This window comes from Corylus avellana, chromosome ca2 (assembly GCF_901000735.1).
Source record: "Corylus avellana chromosome ca2, CavTom2PMs-1.0".
Lineage (NCBI taxonomy): Eukaryota > Viridiplantae > Streptophyta > Magnoliopsida > Fagales > Betulaceae > Corylus > Corylus avellana.
In genome coordinates this window covers 762,976-782,779 of record NC_081542.1, presented here as the reverse complement: position 1 = coordinate 782,779, position 19,804 = coordinate 762,976, and the positions used below count along the sequence as shown (strand labels likewise).

The 19,804-nt window shown below is 33.3% G+C and overlaps 1 protein-coding gene and 1 long non-coding RNA gene across 2 annotated transcripts in view; one reads left to right on the top strand and one right to left on the bottom strand.

The window, feature by feature from the left end:
• The window catches only part of LOC132168909 (polypyrimidine tract-binding protein homolog 2-like), a gene marked incomplete at its 3' end in the record, with an annotated part of 97,745 nt that overhangs the window by 56,027 nt on the left and 21,914 nt on the right, over positions 1-19,804 (top strand).
• Positions 11,855-19,551, bottom strand: LOC132168911 (uncharacterized). The gene is made up of 6 exons (XR_009438939.1): positions 19,465-19,551; positions 18,259-18,360; positions 17,967-18,172; positions 17,058-17,117; positions 16,894-16,967; positions 11,855-11,887 (listed from the first exon to the last, which is right to left on the bottom strand). It is a non-coding gene; the product is annotated as an uncharacterized LOC132168911 (long non-coding RNA).

Genomic DNA, 19,804 nt, shown 5'->3' with positions numbered 1-19,804 from the left:
TCGTAGTAACGTGGCATTAACCACGTTATAACCAGTAGTAACGTGTAATTTTACTAAACGTTACCAAATAGTAACGTGTTGTTTCTGACACGTTACAAAATTTCATTTTGTTACGTCCAATTTCACTACGCCCCAGACACGTTACAAACAACACGTTACAATGCTTTAGTAACGTGGTAACCCCATATACACGTTACTACTTGTCCGTAACTAAAAAAATAAATTTTTGTAGTGAAATGAGATGCAGTTGACTATATAGCATTACTTGTCTCATTATCCACTTTCATCGAAGCTCTCAATGTCTATAATTTCTTGAAAAGTCCCACCTGTTTACTTTTCTTTGAAAGTCTCATTAATTTTTCCATTCAAAAAAGTAACGTGTACATAACTTCTTTTATTTTTTTCCAAGGTCAACTTCAATTAAATGCTTAAAGAAGATCAAAAGTAGGAGTGTCAAGGCGGTTACGGTTAACGGTTATTGACAATAACCACTAACCGTAACCACCTAACGGTTAGCGATTAACTGCCGATTAGCGGTTAATGAAATAGATAACCGTCCACTAACTGCTTTTTCAAAATTGAGTTTTTTTTTAGCCTTTTGGGCTTTTTTTAGGCTTTTTTGGGCTTCCTTTTTTGGGCTTTTTTTTACCCCTTTTTTTTGTTGTTGGTATTTTTAGTGTCTTCTTGAGCTCAATTGCTATAAAAAGAGCCAATATTAAAAAATAAAAAATATTTGACCTAAAATTTACATTTACTTGTACTTTAAAAAAATTTCGTTAAATATTAAATCATAACCAATTAACTTTTTTTTTTAAAAGAAAAAAAAAATCAACACAACATATAAAAAAAAAAAATTCAACACAACATATAAAAAAAAATTTCAGAATTCTGACAACTGTCACAACATATAAAAAAAACATATAAAAAAAGTTCAACACAAAGCATATAAAATAAGTTCAAATAAAACATTAAGTGATACAAATAAAATATTAAAACTTCATCAATCCTCTCATTTGGTCCTCTAGCAAATCCTGTAGACATCAAAAGAAGAAAAGTTATAAACTTAAACATAAAAATATTAAGGCACAAGCATGTACATATAATTTGATATTATATAATCATATAATCTCATTAAATTATATCGTATGATTAATTATTTAAATTATTATCATATTTACTTATAATCTTTTTCCTTTGAAATTAACTTAATATCTAATGGTAAATGGTAATGTTCAAACTCCTAAATCCTAAATTCCTAAAGTATCTAATAATGCTTTAATTAAATTGTAGTTATAAGTAATATATTGTTTAATTCAATTGAATCAATTGTGATTATCATTGTACATGAATCATATGATTAATTTGTAGACTTATGACTTATGAGTTATGTCATATTATATATGTATTATTTATTATTATATAATCATATGATTTAATGATCAAGTCATCATGTGATATAATCATATCAATTATAGTGATAATATATAAATTACTAAAATTGTAATGTTAATACATTAATACTTAAATTTTGTTTATAAATAACACCTTGGTCATTGTTTAATCCAATGTTAATTACTTAATTTGATATTATACGAATCATATCATCATTTTACATCAATAATATGATTCACTTGAAATCTTGAATAAAGTATTTGAATTGTTATTGAATCATCCGATTAAGTATTGATATTATACAATTATATTATTCATATGCATATGTAGACTTATATAGACTTATAACATATATAGACTTATAAGTTTATAACATACATTAGAAATAAGTCTCTAGATATTTAATTGTTGTATTAGTATGAATTGGTATACTTATGAGTTATGTCATATTATATATGTATAATTTATTATTATATAATCAAATGATTTAATGATCAATTAATCATGTGATATAATCATATAAATTATAGTGATAATATATTAATACTCAAATTGTGATTTAATTATTTTTAAAAAAAATTGTGATTTAATGATCAAATGATTATGTTATATGTATAAATATTTTTATAATTATAATTATAAAAATATATTATATAAAAATGCGGTTAGCGGTTACGGTTAGTAGACCCAATAACCGCTAACCGTTAGGCGGTTATAGCGGTTAGGCGGTTAGCGGTTAATGCGGTTAGGCGGTTAGAGAATAGCGGTTAAAAACCGCCCGACACCCCTAATCAAAAGTCTTAGTCTCCATGTACATAATTTTTTTTTTCTATTAGATTTGTAGGGTCCACTATTGACTGAACTTATTTACAAATCTAATGATTAATTTATAAAATGAGAGGGATCAAATATAGAGAGAATATTAAATCCTAGCATTTCTCTTTTAATGAAGGCTGACCAAAGATTGATGAGCACTATCATATTAGATAATTAGTGAGATGTGAGTTGAGTATGTAGACTCATCTCATTAATTATCCACTTTCATTCAAAACTATCAATGTTTATAATTTCTTGGAAAGTTCTAGTTGTTTAGTTTTTTGGATTTGGCATACATACTGTTATTAAAATAACAGCATGTATGCAGTAGCTTAATTAACGGTCAAGATTGAATTTCTTAAAATCTCTATTTATTTTCTCTCTCCTATTAAATGATTCTAAAAATAAGCCAACTTTAAAATTTAATCTTTACCGTTGATTAAACTACATCATACATGCTGTTATTTTAATAACAACCTAGTTTTTTTTTTTTAAATCTCATTAATTTTTCCATTCATGAAAGTAAAATGTACATAATTTTTTTTTTTTTTCCAAGGTCAATTTCAATTAAATGCTTAAAGAAGATGGAAAGTCTTAGGCTCCGTTTGGTTTGCACAATCGGTATTCCATTAGGAAAAGGACTAGGTATTACTAGGAATAGAAAATGTTGGAATGAAATAATTATTCCAATTCTTTAGTTTGGTAGCAACACATATTTCATAATTGAAATTGACCTAAAATTACTAAAAAGCCCATTTGATTCATAATTTTTCCAAAACTCAAATTGTTTTTTTTTTTTTTAAAAAAAAAAAAAAAGTGGTTAACGGCAGAATGACATTCTCTCATTCTATTTGCATGTAATCTAGGTATGCACCGGGGTGGCGCTGCCACCAGTAAGAATCACCGAGGGGCCGGGCCAGCCACCTCTCGATTCTATCATGGATGGTCACAGCCACCCCTAAAGGTTGTTGGGGGTGGCTCCACCCCGGAATCTCACCAGGGGTGGTCTTTGCCACCTCTGATGGCCCTAGGGGGCCTTGCAACCACTACAATTGGTGGCCTGATATTTTGTTTTGTTTGTTTGTTTGTTTTTTATTTTTTTATTTTTTGAATGTTTGTGAGAAAGAAAAGAAAATATTAATTTTTTGGGAAAACTTTGTCGTTTCTCTCAAAAATAACTATTCCTATGTGAAAGGAATTAATGATTCTCACTGGAATAACTATTCATAGGAATAGACCCTTAACAAACAAAAGAATGACTATTTCATAGGAATAACTATTTTATTTCAGGGGTCTATTTCGCGAACCAAACGGGCCCTCATCTCCATGTGCATAACTTTTTCTCCAACGTTTATTTGAATAAGCGAGATAGGAGTTGAGTATGTAATATTACTCGTCTCATTATCCACTTTCATCAAAACTCTCAATGTCTATAATTTCTTGGAAAGTCTCACTTGTTTATTTTTTATTTTTTTTAGTCTCATTAATTTTTCTATTCATGAAAGTAAAATGTACATAACTTTTGTTTTTCCAAGCTTAATTTCAATTAAATTCTTAAAGAAGATGGAAAGTCTTAGTCTCCACATGCATAACTTTTTCACCAACGTTCACATATCACCACGCTTTGTTGATGATGTCCACTGCGGCTCACTCTATCGACACTGACTTGATGGTAGTCATTTATCTTTTGATGGCTCCACTCATTTATCAGTAATCAATTATTTAATATTATGCTCATACATAGTACCAAGACATTTTAATCCGGCGTATAGGTCGCCTCCTCCGTTACTTGAACACAAAGCCGCAACTCATTCGATCCTATACTCGACGTGGTAGCTAACTTTGATACCAAATAATACAAATCTTGGATAGAACTCACCCTTGAAAACCAACTTGCAAGGAAATGGTATTTAAGAGCTTATATACACATGGTCAAGATTATACTTAACGCATGTGAAACATTAAAATCGTAACATATATAATGTGCTGGAGATTGCTAATATATATATATATTAGCAATCTCCAGCACATGAAGCCTGGTTTCAACAGCCGATCACCAATTGATTGTTTTCTATCTACAAAAGGAGAATCCGGACAATGATGTTATGACCCCATAGCTAGGAAGCTTGTTCCCACAAGTTGGAGTGATTGAGATTGTCATTCTCACAAGTTGCGTTGCGTATGGTAGCATATGGGCTCCACTTGGCTGCTTCACCATCCACTTAAAAATAGAGAGTTTACTTCACCTTTCTTTCCTGTCATTGTTAACTTTTAAATCTATATCCCACTTTTCACTTTTAAATCTAAGCACGTTTTGTTGTTTTTTGTCTTTTTTATCATTTTTCTTTCTATTTTATCATTTCAACCTGGAAGAATTGCTTTTCTTCTTTTTCTTCTATTCTATCATTTCAGCTTTACACTTTTCCTGACTCAAAGTCTCTCTCTGGTTACCCCACTTGAAATGAGTTGTTTAGCTTACGTTAAATCAACAGTTATTTCAAAAGCTTTAACCAGTTATTTTAAAAGGTTTAAGCTGATAGGAAGAGGTCAATTTAGTCATTTAATCAACATTTTAGCGACCCATACCCAATGGATAAAATCAAGGTGTATCATAAGTGCTTGAATCTCGTAATAAGAATTTTCATGCCTTATTAATATAATTCACTTTGATTCTCATTGATGTCCAGGTTGGGTAGAATCAGGTTAAGACTCAGTTGGACTTAAAAGAGTCATAGTCAAACTTGAGGGAGTACCTACAGTTCACATTGTCTATGAACCTCCTGTGCGGCTCTCAAAAAGTATGTGCTACTATGGTTATATTCAAATAAAATAGCTACAATTAATCTCCTCCACACGCCCTTTAAGGAAAAAAAGAAAAAACGGAAGTGCTAGCATCCCAAGAGAGACTAAACAACGTGGGGTGAGAAATTAGAGATTGAGTTTTCTTTTGAGTTTGGGATTTCAAAACTTCAGCAATTAAATATTTAATAAAATCATAGTTTAACTTTTAAAACTGTAGTTAGCCTTTAACTCGTGCGTTTCTAAAACACACATACTTGCCTGCGATTTGAAAAAGTAAATTATTTTATATTTTTAAATTGTAATTTTTTGAAAACGCACTCCGTATACGCCATCCCAAATGATACATGTGAGCCGCTCTCGATCAAAACCACGTCTTAACCCCCAGGCCCCACTTACATCCATCCATCCACTATGGGTCTGTTTGGGTGTGCGTTTGAAGGGTCTAAAAGTGCGTTTAACACTTAAAGAGTTCGTTTGAAGAAAAAAAAATACTCATTTGGTAAAAAAATTGAAAATGCTTTTAATGATCCAAAAATGGTCAAAAGCTTAAAAATGAAGCTTCCTATAAAACTTTTTTTTTTTTTTTACTTAAAAGCTCTATTTTTTAAACACCATCACAAACTTGCTCTAAAAAAATGTTTGATTTCTATATTTGGCATATATCTTGTCTATTTTTATATAAAAATAAATTACATATATGAGACCACGAATAGGCCTGTAAATGAGCCGACACACTCGACAGATCGCTCGATACCCGCTTGACTTAGCTCGACCCGAGTTCGAGCTCGACACTGTATTAGCTTGCTCGTTACTGCTGAAACTCGCTCGATTAGCTAGTGACACATGCCCGACTCGCTCGAGTAAGCTCGATGGGGGCTCGTGAGTTCTACTCGTTTAAGTCGAGATCGCCCGGCTCGCCCGTGCTCGTTAAGGGATCGTGAGCTCGAATCGTTTAACTCGATAATCGCCCGGCTCGCCCGAACTCGTTAAGGGATCGTGAGCTTGACTCGTGTAGCTCGAAAATTACCCGGCTCGCCCGACTTGTTTAGGGCTCGTGAGCTCGACCCGTTTTGTCATCCGACCCGACCCAACCCACACGACAATGTAACTAACAAAATAATTAAACATGTTATTAATCAATAATAATCATAACTTCAATATGTATACAATTAACTAATTAAGATGTAAGGCTATAGTGTAACTAATATTATATGGACTATGTTATTATTTATAGGTTTAATGTCCATTGCCCAATTCCAAAATAATAATAATAATAATAATCATATGTTCAATGTGTGTACAATTAACTAATTAAGATATAAGGCTATAGTATAAGTGTATAACTAACATTGTATATAGTATAGACTATGTTATTATTTATAGGTTTAATGTCCAATGTCCAATTCATAAGTTAATAATAACAATAACAATAATAATAATAACCATATTCATAGGTTCAATTAATTTGTGTACAATTAATTAATTAAGATCAAGGGTATGGTATAATAATGTAATTAACATTGTATAGAGTATAAACTATATTATTAGTTATAGGTTTAATGTCCAATGTCCAATTAATTAGTCAATAATAAAAATAATAATAACAATAATCATTATCATATTCATAGGTTCAATTAATGTGTGTACAATTAATTGATTAAGATCTAAGGGTACAATATTAGTATATAACTAACATTGTATATAGTATAGACTATGTTATTATTTATAGGTTATTTATAGGTTTAATGTCCAATGTCCAATTAATTAGTTAAAAATAATAATAATAATTATCATCTCATAGGTTCAATTAATGTGTGTACAATTAATTTGATTAAGATCAAGGGTATAGTATAAGTATATAACTAAGTTAGTGTAGAGTATAGACTATATTATTATTTATAGGTTTAATGTCCAATGTCTAATTCATAAGTTAATAATAATAATAATAATCATATTAATGTGTGTACATAGGTTCAATTAAGATCAAGGGTATATTATAATAATAATAATCATATTCATAATAATCAATTAATCATATTAATAATAATAATAATCATATTAATGTGTGTACATAGCCTAGGTTCAATTAAGATCAAGGGTTACAAGGGTATAGTATAATAATAATAATAATCATATTCATAATAATCAATTAATCATATTAATAATAATAATAATCATATTAATGTGTGTACATAGCCTAGGTTCAATTAAGATCAAGGGTTACAAGGGTATAGTATAATAATAATAATCATATTCATAATAATCAATTAATCATATTAATAATATTAATAATAATATTAATCTCAAGATTCTCAACCGTTTAGTATTAATAATAATAATTAGTATTAATAATAATAAATTAATAATCTCAACTCTCAAGATTCTCAACCGTTTAGTATTAATAATAATGACTTAATTAGTATTAATAATAATAATAATCTCAACTCTCAAGAATCTCATTATCTCAACCGTTTAGTATTAATAATAATAATGACTTAATTAGTATTAATAATAATAATAATCTCAACTATTAAGAATCTCAACCGTTAGGTAAATTAGTATTAAATTATTAATGATAAGAATAACTATGTAGTACTACACTACTATGCACACACGGTTTCTTTAGCACTTTAGTTAATTGAACGGTTAAGATTTAATTTATATAAATTTGTATTTAATTTTAACGGTTTAGGTGATTTATTGGATAACTAAAGAGACGAGCTCACCTGAAATTACCCACACTAGATTTTTATGATTATTTGAATTTTTGAAATTTTAGATATTTAATCATAGCCATCCGATTCAATGTGATTTAATTTGAGCCGTTGGATTTAGTTAATGGAATACAGCTGTAATCCATTACGAAGGTGAGAGTTATATAGTGTTGCACATAACACTATGAGCCCACTAATCTAACGGCTTTGATTGAATAATAAAATAATGATTAACATAAATGGTCAAGATTATTTATTGGGTAACGTATCAAACCGGTTTCACCAACACACACACGCGGACGATACACTCACTCTCGAAATCTCCCCCACGCACGCACGGTCTACGGGTCTGACAACATTTATGAGAGTCTTGGTTTGCACGCAATGGACGACAGCCGTCCAATTGTTTTTGATTTAATTTCAGCCATTGGATGATTGTAGTGGACGCCAGCTGTTGGCCATTTCTCGCGTGGGATTTATTGGGTGCATCCAAATTTTCGTAAGCTTCCCCTGGATGAGATGATCGAACGACTTACCCCCCATCGCACTCGAGGAATTCATCAACGGTTGTAATCTCGCACGCACGCACGGTCATCGAGACTGACAGTGTACCAGTCGTCTCGGTATGACCACAAGCCATCTCAGCCATCCAAAATTTTTGATGAAATATTGGCCGTTGGATGGGTTTAATGGAAGCCAGCTATAATCAACTTAATTGCGTGGGAATTATATGGTGTATCGCAAGCTCCTTAGGCATGGCATGAGTGCTTTGATCTAACGAGTGAAATTAAATCTTGATGATTTTTATAGAATCGACGGACTGTATTAAATAAGCACACCAGATCTAAATACAAACGGTAGCATGTGAATAATTTTTTGGTAAACTAAAGGTCTCGACACGTGGCACGCCCAAATCGAATTAAATAATTCTCTCTCCAAATCCAGCCGTTCATTTATTAAAATTTTTGATATTTTCGCAAATCTAACGGCTGGGATGTTGGGATTGAAACGGAGCGTTTCTAAAATCTAAACAAAACCAGAAACCACTAAGACACTAACCATTAACCAGTCAAACACTCAAACTTCAAACCATCAGTCCATCACCCTCGAGTCCTCAACAGTCGACCCTCGTCACTCTCGCCTCTCACTGACTCACCCAGTCACCCTCGTCGCTCTCTATCTCTCTCTTCATTCCAGTCTTTCCAGACTTCGAGAGTTTGGGTTACCAGTTACCACTACGAGTCTACGGCAATACTAGAGAGTTGTTTCTGGTTTGACGGACTGGTTTTAGGGCTAGATTACTAGGGTGATGGCGAGAGAGACGATCCATTGAATGCAGCCTGCTGTGAGCATTCAATGCATCTCCCATCATCGTTGGGGAGTTGAATGCACGCATTCAATCCTTCTCAACCCCCTCCCAACAACCCGTTCCTTTCAGATTCTCAATCGAGCCGTTGATGGATCATCTGATATTGATCTAATGGTGTTCTAAGCAGTCGTACTAGTTTTGTGAGAGAAACTCTCTTCAGATATCGCGTGACTCAAACCAGAAGAGGATACTAATTTTTCTCCTATACCGTCTAATCTCGCAGCCGAATCCCCCCTTTTTTTTGTGTTCTTTTAATTTTTAATTTCTGTAAGTCTATTCATTCAACTGTTTGGTGACATTTTCAATTTTTCAGGTTATCTTCTCCAAGCCCTAGCTCATACCGACGGCATAGACAAACATGATGGCTCTTGATCTGACTGTGACAGAAATGGCAATTGAGTATTGGGCTTTCTGTCATCATAGGTTTATTTTTTTATTCATTCCCAAGTCCCAACCCGGCAACCCCCCCCCCCCAATCGCCCTTTTATACTCCGATATGAACCTATGATGCATGCAAGTCACTCTGGTTGTTCAGTTGAATAAGTTTGAACTTGTTTGCTCTGGCTTCTTGCTAAGTGCTAACAAGAGAAAAAGTTCTGACTTCTGAGAATCTGAAGAGCCTCTCTTAGTCTCTTCAGACTTCTGCAGTTCTGCATTTAAGTTATGTTTTTCTCCTGAACCCTAGTTCCTAACTATTTAAATTTTGGCAAGTTTTTTTTATTTATTCCGTTTATTATGTTTTGGCTGTTTCAAAATTTGGTATTTGGTAAACTAATGTTTCTAATATCTTAATTTCAGGGAGGAAGGTCTATCGAATTTGCAAGTTACAATCCGAATTGGATTTTGGAAATTGCTTGAGCCGTGAGGTTTTTAAAAAAACTTGCTATGTTAAATTTTTCTTTTTTCTGTTTATGGTTTGAACAACTATGGATACAAATGCATTCTGTTTTCTGTTTAGGGTTAGAACTTAGAACAACTATTTCAACTTATTTTTTCTGTTTTCTGTTTAGGGTTTGAACAACTTTGAATTATTTTCTTGTCTTCTGTTTAGGGTTAGAACAAATATTTCAACTTATTTTTTCTGTTTTCTGTTTAGGGTTTGAACAACTATGGATACAAATGCATTCTGTTTTCTGTTTAGGGTTAGAACTTAGAACAAATATTTCAACTAATTTTTCTGTTTTCTGGTTATGGTTTGAACAACTATGGATACAAATGCATTATGTTTTCTGTTTAGGGTTAGAACAACTATTTCAACTTATTTTTTCTGTTTTCTGTTTATGGTTTGAACAACTATGGATACAAATGCATTCTGTTTTCTGTTTAGGGTTTGAACAACTATTTCAACTTATTTTTTCTGTTTTCTGTTTATGGTTTGAACAACTATGGATACAAATGCATTATGTTTTCTGTTTAGGGTTAGAACAACTATTTCAACTTATTTTTTCTGTTTTCTGTTTATGGTTTGAACAACTATGGATACAAATGCATTCTGTTTTCTATTTAGGGTTAGAACTTAGAACAACTATTTCAACTTATTTTTTCTGTTTTCTGTTTAGGGTTTGAACAACTTTGAATTATTTTCCTGTCTTCTGTTTAGGGTTAGAACAACTATTTCCAACTTATCTTTTCTGTTTTCTGTTTAGGGTTTGAACAACTATGGATACAAATGCATTCTGTTTTCTGTTTAGGGTTAGAACTTAGAACAACTATTTCAACTTATTTTTTCTGTTTTCTGTTTAGGGTTTGAACAATTTTGAATTATTTTCCTGTCTTCTGTTTAGGGTTAGAACAACTATTTCAACTTATTTTTTCTGTTTTCTGTTTAGGGTTTGAACAACTTTGAATTATTTTCCTGTCTTCTGTTTAGGGTTAGAACAACTATTTCCAACTTATCTTTTCTGTTTTCTGTTTAGGGTTTGAACAACTATGGATACAAATGCATTCTGTTTTCTGTTTAGGGTTAGAACTTAGAACAACTATTTCAACTTATTTTTTCTGTTTTCTGTTTAGGGTTTGAACAACTTTGAATTATTTTCCTGTCTTCTGTTTAGGGTTAGAACAACTATTTCAACTTATCTTTTCTGTTTTCTGTTTAGGGTTTGAACAACTATGGATGCAAATGCATTCTATTTTCTGTTTAGGGTTAGAACTTAGAACAACTATTTCAGCTTATTTTTTCTGTTTTCTGTTTATGGTTTGAACAACTATGGATGCAAATGCATTCTGTTTTCTGTTTAGGGTTAGAACTTAGAACAACTATTTCAAGTTATTTTTTCTGTTTTCTGTTTAGGGTTTGAACAACTTTGAATTATTTTCCTGTCTTCTGTTTAGGGTTAAAACAACTATGAATTATTTTCCTATGTTCTGTTTAGGGTTAGAACAACTATGAATTATTTTCCTGTTTTCTGTTTAAGGATACAACAACTATGAATTATTTTCTTGTTTGTCGTTTAGGGTTAGAACAACTATGAATTATTTGTGTGTAAAATTTTGCCATCTTTGAAATTTGAACATAGAAAGGTTGAAGTTGCTCATCAATTAAATTTTTTAATTAACAGTTATGGAGATTACGAGTCAGTCTATGGAATTGGAAGGTATTGAAGTTGATGTACTTGATGATACACGTACTGTGATCCCTACACCTGTATCTGTTGAGTCTGGTAGCACTGAAAATAACCCAAGCCAACCTGTTAACACTGGTTGTCCTACTGTTGTTGGTGATGGGGCTGGTGATGGGGCTGCGGCTGCGGCTGGGGCTGGGGATGGGGATGGGGATGGGGATGGAAGTGGCCTGAGTGAGAATGGACAATATCAAAAGAGGGAAAGGCAAAAGACTTCCAAAATCTGGAATGACTTTGTTTCAGTTACAATAGGGGGGGTTAAAAAATCACAATGCAATTGGTGTAAGAGATTGTTTGCTGTTGGAAAATCTAGTACTACCTCAACCCTAAATAGGCATTTGACTTCATGTGTAAGATATGTTGAGTTTAGTAGTTCAAAAAAGCAAAGTAGTTTGTCATTTGAGCCTAGCAGTGACAATGATGGTGTGGGAAGTTTGACAAGTTTTAGTTACAAAGAGAGTAGGGTTAGGGAACTAGCTTCTCATATGGTGCTACTTCACGAGTACCCTTTTAATATGATGGAGCATGAACTTTTTAATAAGTTCATGAGGGCCTGCACACCCCACTGGAAAAAAATAAGCCTGCAACCGTTAGGAATGATTGCATTACCACTTACCAAAATGAAAAAAGGAAGTTGAGAACACAATTGAAATTGGTTGACAAGGTGAACATCACCACCGATATGTGGACCTCTTGTCAAAGAGTGTCATATATGGTGGTGACTTGCCATTTTGTGGATTCAACTTGGTGCCTCCAAAAAAGAATTTTAAATTTTTGCAATGTACCTCCTCCACATTCTGGTGTTGTGATTGCTGATGCATTAAGGAATTGTTTTTCTGATTGGGGGATAGAGGATAAAATTCATACCATTACTGTTGATAATGCTTCAGCTAATGATTCTGCAATTAGAATTATAAAAGATGATTTTGAGTTGAAGAATGCTTTGTTGGTTGGGGGTAGGTTGTTTCATGTTAGGTGTTGTGCACACATTACAAACTTGTTGGTGCAATCTGGGCTTGCTGAAATTAGGGGTATTATAGATGATGTTAGGCAGGGGATAAAATATATTGTGGCGTCTGAAAGTAGGTTGAATGTGTTTAGTGAGATAGCAAAGAGATTGCATTTACCCTGTAAGAAGCTGATTTTAGATGTCCCGACACGTTGGAACAACACTTATTTGATGTTGGACACTGCAATTAAGTTTAAAGAAGTGTTCCCTAGGTACCATAGAGTTGAGCAAGCATTTTAGTGGGTTGTAACTCCAGAACAGTGGGAAATGGTGGGTAATGTGAACCAGGTTTTGTCAGTTTTCAATGATGTAACCAATGTTGTTTCTGGTAGTGAGTACCCTACTGCAAATCTGTATTTACCTGAGGTTTGGAGGATGAAAGAAGTTTTGATGATCAAGTGTGATGATAGGAATGAGTACATGAGGTCAATGGCAAGTAGGATGATTGACAAATTTGATAAGTATTGGGGTGATAGCAATTTGTTGATGTCCATAGCTGCTGTCTTGGATCCTAGATACAAGATGAAGTTGATCAATTTCTGTTTCCCTATCATCTATCCTTTGACCGAAGCTTGTAGTCACATTAACAATGTGTTGGCAGTTCTGAAAGAGTTATTTGAGTCGTATGTTTCTGCCCATACGGCTTGTATATTGCAAGAAACTGCCCAACTTGCCCAAGTAAATGTTCCTTCTTGTTCTTCCTCAAGTGCAATTGTTGGAGATGTGGTGTCCCAAATTTCTGAAGGTCGATCAAGGTTTGCTGACCATATAAGAAGTAGTGACATCATCCGGCCCATTAAAACAGATTTGGATGTTTATCTTGAAGAGGATGTTTACATTTGTGGTAAGAATGAGAATGGAGTATATATGGAAACAAATTTTGATGCTTTGGCATGGTGGAAATGTAATGCCTTGAAGTACCGTATATTGTCTAGAATGGCAAAGGATATCTTGGCTGTTCCCATAAGTACAGTTGCTTCTGAATCCTCCTTCAGTGCTGGTGGTAGGGTTATTGAACCTCATAGAGCATCATTATCCCCTGACACTGTTCAGATGCTCTTATGTGGTTCAGATTGGGTGAGAGCACTTCATGGCATCAAGAGAAAATCTGCTGGTGATGTAAGTTTTGTTTCCAATTTATGTATTTAGACTATTTAGAGTTTTACTAAATTTTATTTATGTATGAATTTGCCATATTAAATTTGTGTTTGTTTTTGTAGAAATTGGTTGAAGTGGAGTTGCCTACAACTACAACTTCAACTACCTGAATGTGATGTGATGCAGAATTTCAGACAGGGAGTGTATTACTATTACAATTTACAATCTATTCCAGTCCTTTACTTCTTTAAGTCTGTAATTTGAACACTTCATTTTTGGTTTCAGTCTCCATTTGCTTATTAAGTCTGTATTTTGATAACTATGTTTTATTTTGAAATGTTTGGATTCGGTCTCCCTTTGCTTATTAAGTCTGTATTTTGTTAACTATGTTTTATTTTGAAATGTTTAAGTGCCAATGTGCCATATTGTACTTTTGTTGGAAACTCTCTTGATCATTTGAGCATGTTGATTGTTGAGGTAATATCTTTCTTCCTTGTTCATTTAATTGTTTTCATTTTGCAGCAAAAATTTTATTTGAAAATTTGATTATTTGGACCTCCCTTGACTCGTTTATTAAAGGTCAAAGACTTTGTGTCTTTGACTAACTAGATGCAAGGGAGTAAAAATTTGCTAACAATATTTTTGGTTTGTTTGTGTTTGCAGTGATTATTCATTCATTGGCTCCTTGTCTCCGCTTTTAAGAAACTTCGTTAAAAGCTGCCACATTTTCATATGCTTGTTACTACTACTAGTTTGGTATTTTTAAGTTGTTGCATTTTATATACTTGAAAATATCTAAAAAATGTGCTTATAAATATCATATTTATTTCTTTATGCTACTGAGTTGTGATTAGTTGGATAGACATCATACACTGGTTTATGCAATTATGCAATTATGCTTATGATTCTGTGGTTGCTATCTGTTGAGAATAGTTGTGATGTACTCGTTTATAAGGCCCTAAACAGAAAACAGAAAAATTAGTTGAAATATTTCTGTTTATTTCTGTTTATGATTCTGTGGTTGCTATCTGTTGAGATTAGTTGTGGCTTGTCACTTGTGACTCAATTTCTAATTTGTTTTATGCTGCTGCTATCTGTTGAGATTACTTGTTTTTTTCAATTTGAAGTTTGATTTGTAAGGCCCTAATATAATTGTCTAAGCTTGTAATTTTAGGTGTTTTTAATTTCTGCTTTAATGCTATTGTAATTTGTAAGTTATATTTGTCCTGAATTTTACATTGGTACTATTTGACAATTTGTCTTGGATAACTTGTTATAGACTTATAGTGAATCTTACCTGATTTGTAATTGGCATTTGAAATTACCTGATTTGTAATTGGCAGTTGGAATTAACTTGGAAAATTACCTGATGCACTGGTTTATGTTACTGCTTCTGCTATATGTTTGTGGCTTGTGACTCAATTTCTAATTTGTTTTATGCTGCTGCTATCTGTTGAGATTACTTGTTTTTTTTCAATTTGAAGTTGTTTGATTTGTAAGCCCCGAATATAATTGTCTAAGCTTGTAATTTTAGGTGTTTTTAATTTCTGCTTTAATGCTATTGTAATTTGTAAGTTATATTTGTCCTGAATTTTACATTGGTACTAGTTGACAATTTGTCTTGGATATAACTTGTTATAGACTTATAGTGAATCTTACCTGATTTGTAATTGGCAGTTGGAATTAACTTGGAAAATTACCTGATGCACTGGTTTATGTTACTGCTTTGCTATATGTTTGTGTCTTGTGACTCAATATCTAATTTATTTTATGCTGCTGCTATCTGTTGAGATTACTTGTTTTCTTCAATTTTAAGTTGCTAGATTTGTAAGGCCCTAATATAATTGTCTAAGCTTGTAATTTTAGGTGTTTTTAATTTCTGCTTTAATGCTATTGTAATTTGTAAGTTATATTTGTCCTGAATTTTACATTGGTACTATTTTACATGGATTGCAGTGTGGGTGTGGGTCACGGACTCACGGCCAGGCTGGTCAGTGTCAACTGCAAGTGGAACACATCACACATACTGTTTCCTGATATCCTCATTTTCCATTGTTTAATTTTTATGTGCATTTACTCATCTCAGTTTTGAATACTTACTAATTACTCCAATCTTAAGTGATAAAACTCCCTTGACATCTTGCAAGGGAGTTAAAAACATCTAACACATTTTTTTTCTTCATTGAATGCAGTGTGGACAGTGGACTGGTGTGGATAGTTGGTGGCCAGGATGAAGAGTAGTCTCTTTAGATGAATTTTTGCTTTTGGTCATTTGACTCATTTCAGTCATTTATAATTTTTTCAATTTGATTTGTAATTCTTCTATTTGTAGATTAATTTGTTTTCTTCAATTTGAAGTTGCTTGATTTGTAAGGCCCTAATATAATTGTCTAAGCTTGTAATTTTAGGTGTTTTTAATTTCTGCTTTAATGCTATTGTAATTTGTAAGTTATATTTGTCCTGAATTTTACATTGGTACTATTTGACAATTTGTCTTGGATATAACTTGTTAAGTTGTTATAGTGAATCTTACCTGATTTGTAATTGGCATTTTGGAATTACCTGATTTGTAATTGGCAGTTGGAATTAACTTAGAAAATTTTGGAACTGTAAATGTGTTTTAATATAATTCTTAATTGTAGTAACGAGCCTTAAACGGGCCGAGCTACCCGTTTAAGGCTCAAAAGGCTTTCTAAACGAGCTCGAGTTCAGGCTCGGGCTCGATTTCGCCATCATCAAATTTATGTCTCTATCTCGAGCTCGAGCCGAGTCGAGCTAATCGAGGGCTCGACTCGGCTCGCATATTCCCATTACCAATCCCGAGTGCGATCCCGAGCGTGTCAAATACCCTAACGAGTCGATCTTGAGCCGGGGTTTACAAGCTCGGCTCGAGCTTGAGATCGGCTCGATTCTAGGTCTGTTTCAATGAGCCGGTCCGAGTTTGCCAAAGCTCGGACCGGCTCGGCTCATTTACAGGCCTAGTCAGAATGCATGAGCACCACATAACAGCCATGCGGTCCATAGAAGTTGGACTAAATACCATGTCAAAACAATTAATACAACTGTCACCTAGGAATGCTTCTTCCATCACGGGCATTCTTCGCAGAAGAGGCTGTCTCTGTATCTGAAAATTGTACCAGCGCCTGAAAAAAGGATCATATACAAACTGAGTTTCTACTCAAATGCTGGAAGAACAAGGGGAAAAGGACCAAAAACAGAAAAGGATAAGAGACCTGGAATCCGGCTTTCTCAAAGGTTATAATCTTTTGCACAAATCCAAAAGCTGAAAAAAGCTGCATCACTAAATAACTTTCAGAAAAATATACAAAAAAAAAGAAAAAAGAAAAAAAGGTCCTATGAACTCAAGACCCAATAACAATCTAGGATCCCTTCCCAGAATTAATTGCAGCAAACCAGAAGCATCTAGAGATTCAAACAAAGACCACTGAGATTTTATCAATTACACAAACACTAGACAAAGAAACCATCATTTCATGTGTATAAAATCATAGTAATAAGAATAATGATTTGCTAAGAAAAGAAAGAATATTTAAAAAATACAGCACTTAGCATTCACACTACCGCCAAAAATATGCAGCGAGAAATATGCAGGTTAAAACTTCATCTAATACTATGTTTATGTAAAATAAATAACTCCCTCAAATAAAAACCACAAACTTAAGAAGAATAAAAGAAACAAACGACCAACTAAGAATTTCTGATAATCCCTTTAGCAGTCACCATGGAAAAATGCTAACAATATACTGCTGTTGGGCATCTGGATTGGCATCAAGGTTTTGTAAAATTAACAACTTCAGCTACGAACTAGTGTCTAAAGCTATCATTAGTTAATTACTTAGAAGGATAGAAAGATAATGTCTGTCCATGACATTTATATCCACAAAGGGAATGAAGATCAACCTCATCAAGCTTGCATTCATTTCGATGCCAATACCTCAATTATAAAAATAAATAAATACAACCAAGACTTTAATATAATTACATAGATCAAATAGTTGACTAATACAAAATTCCATAAGAGATATACTAGATGTAGCTATGCTACTAGCAAAAAATCACGGCATGCAGAAAATAGAGGAAGAGGAATGTACAAGAGAAAAGAAAATGATAAAAGTCTGTACCATTAGAATGGTAGGTATAGGAAGTTGAGGAGGAAGAGTAGGGAAGAAAGAGCCAGTGTTAAGGAAAGGAGAAAGGAGACAAACACACATGCACTCTTTCTCCCAATGCATTAAGCTGCCATCTAAGATATTGCCTTGAAATGAGCCTACTGATCCATTTACATATACGTCAAACAAAAGCTTTCCAAAACGTGACAAACCGCAACCTAATTACAACATAATTCAGTGGATACATCCTCATAGTAGCAAGTTTACCTCTTCAACTGTAAAGGAAAGCATGCAATTTGCTTACCAAGTGTACGTCATCGATGCTGACAAGGCATGCATCGTCGCCCTCTATTGTTACCAGCAGTACATTTCCAGCAACATCTGCCATTCGAACAGTAACCCCACCCTATAAAAGAACAGCAAGAAAACATGTAGGCCTAAGGATCGCTATAAACAAACCCATTTCATAGTCAGGCTCTCTGACATAGAAGTATGTACTTCAATAAAATTGACTTCTCCTTTACAATATTAATATGATTTCACTTTCCAATATTAATATGATTTCCCTTTCCCGGCATGCATGCCTTGTGTATTATAGCAGTATGCATAGTCTAAATATACAGTTGGATGGGTTTCTTCTCTAATTCTGTGGAGTTGTTTCCCGCACTTGTTGTCTCAATTCTTGTCTAACAGAAATAGAACAATAAATTGTGAACCCCAATTTATGGTACTAAAAATGCATTCTGGATACTAAAAACCCAATTTGTTGTATCGAACCCTTTATGGTCAGAAAAATTGTAAAATAAGTTCCCAGAATGCCTTTTTCAATCTACTTTTTCAGAAGCACAAATTACATTTTCCAAGGTGGAAGCAAAAGACCCCAAACACAAGCCAGAGCAAGCAAAAACAGAGGTGACAACAACAACAAATTGAAAACTAACCATGAGTACCAACCAAAGGAATTACCTATCCAAGTCAAACAGAACACAGAAAGGCAGAATTTCTCAATAACCTAATCCGAACACATAAAGAAGGCCGATAATACTTTAACCATGCATCACCTATGATTATGATAAGAGACATTTAAAACCAAATTTATGTCCTAAAAATTCAATTTGGCTGAGCAATACATATTCCAATTTCAAAAGCAAGCAAAACAAAAGAACGCGAAAGATATATATATATATATATACATTTCACCTAAAAAGTAAATTTCTAACAACGACATAAAACTGATTCACTATATCAATTTTATCCTAACTTTATGATATATAGATACATATTGTTCAAATCTGCTGTTTAATACGTCAAATTATTGTTTCCCTGATTTCTCTAACGCAGACACTCGTATATAGAGAGAGAGGGAGAGATAGATTAGCAGAAAAATCAAAATCAAATAGAGGAGCGAAAAGGTAAGGGTTTTCCGCGTGTATATAAGCAAACACACAATCACATACGATTGCGAAAATTAGAGTAAATTGGAGAGGAAATGAAAAATAAATTGAAGCACCTGAAGGATTCGCGGAGCTGGAGCTTTTTTGATTTTTTAGGGTTTCAGAGATTGGGAGCTATAAAGAGTTTTTTTTTGGTCCCTCGATTTATTATCGTGGTGTGGTGTGGGGCTGATTTTTTTTTTTTGTTATGTTTTTTTAGAGCGTAACTTGGCTCAGGTGGCGAATTTTTAGTGGAGGAGGGAGGACTTCAATGAGGCCGATCAAAAACGGTCCATGACGTCGGGCCTGATAGGTTTGTATTGTGTGGGCTTAAGCTTATCCAGGTCCAGCGTGGCACGGCTCATAAGAGCATTCCTAATGGAAAAATCATATTTTTATGTAAAATAGCTCTTCAAA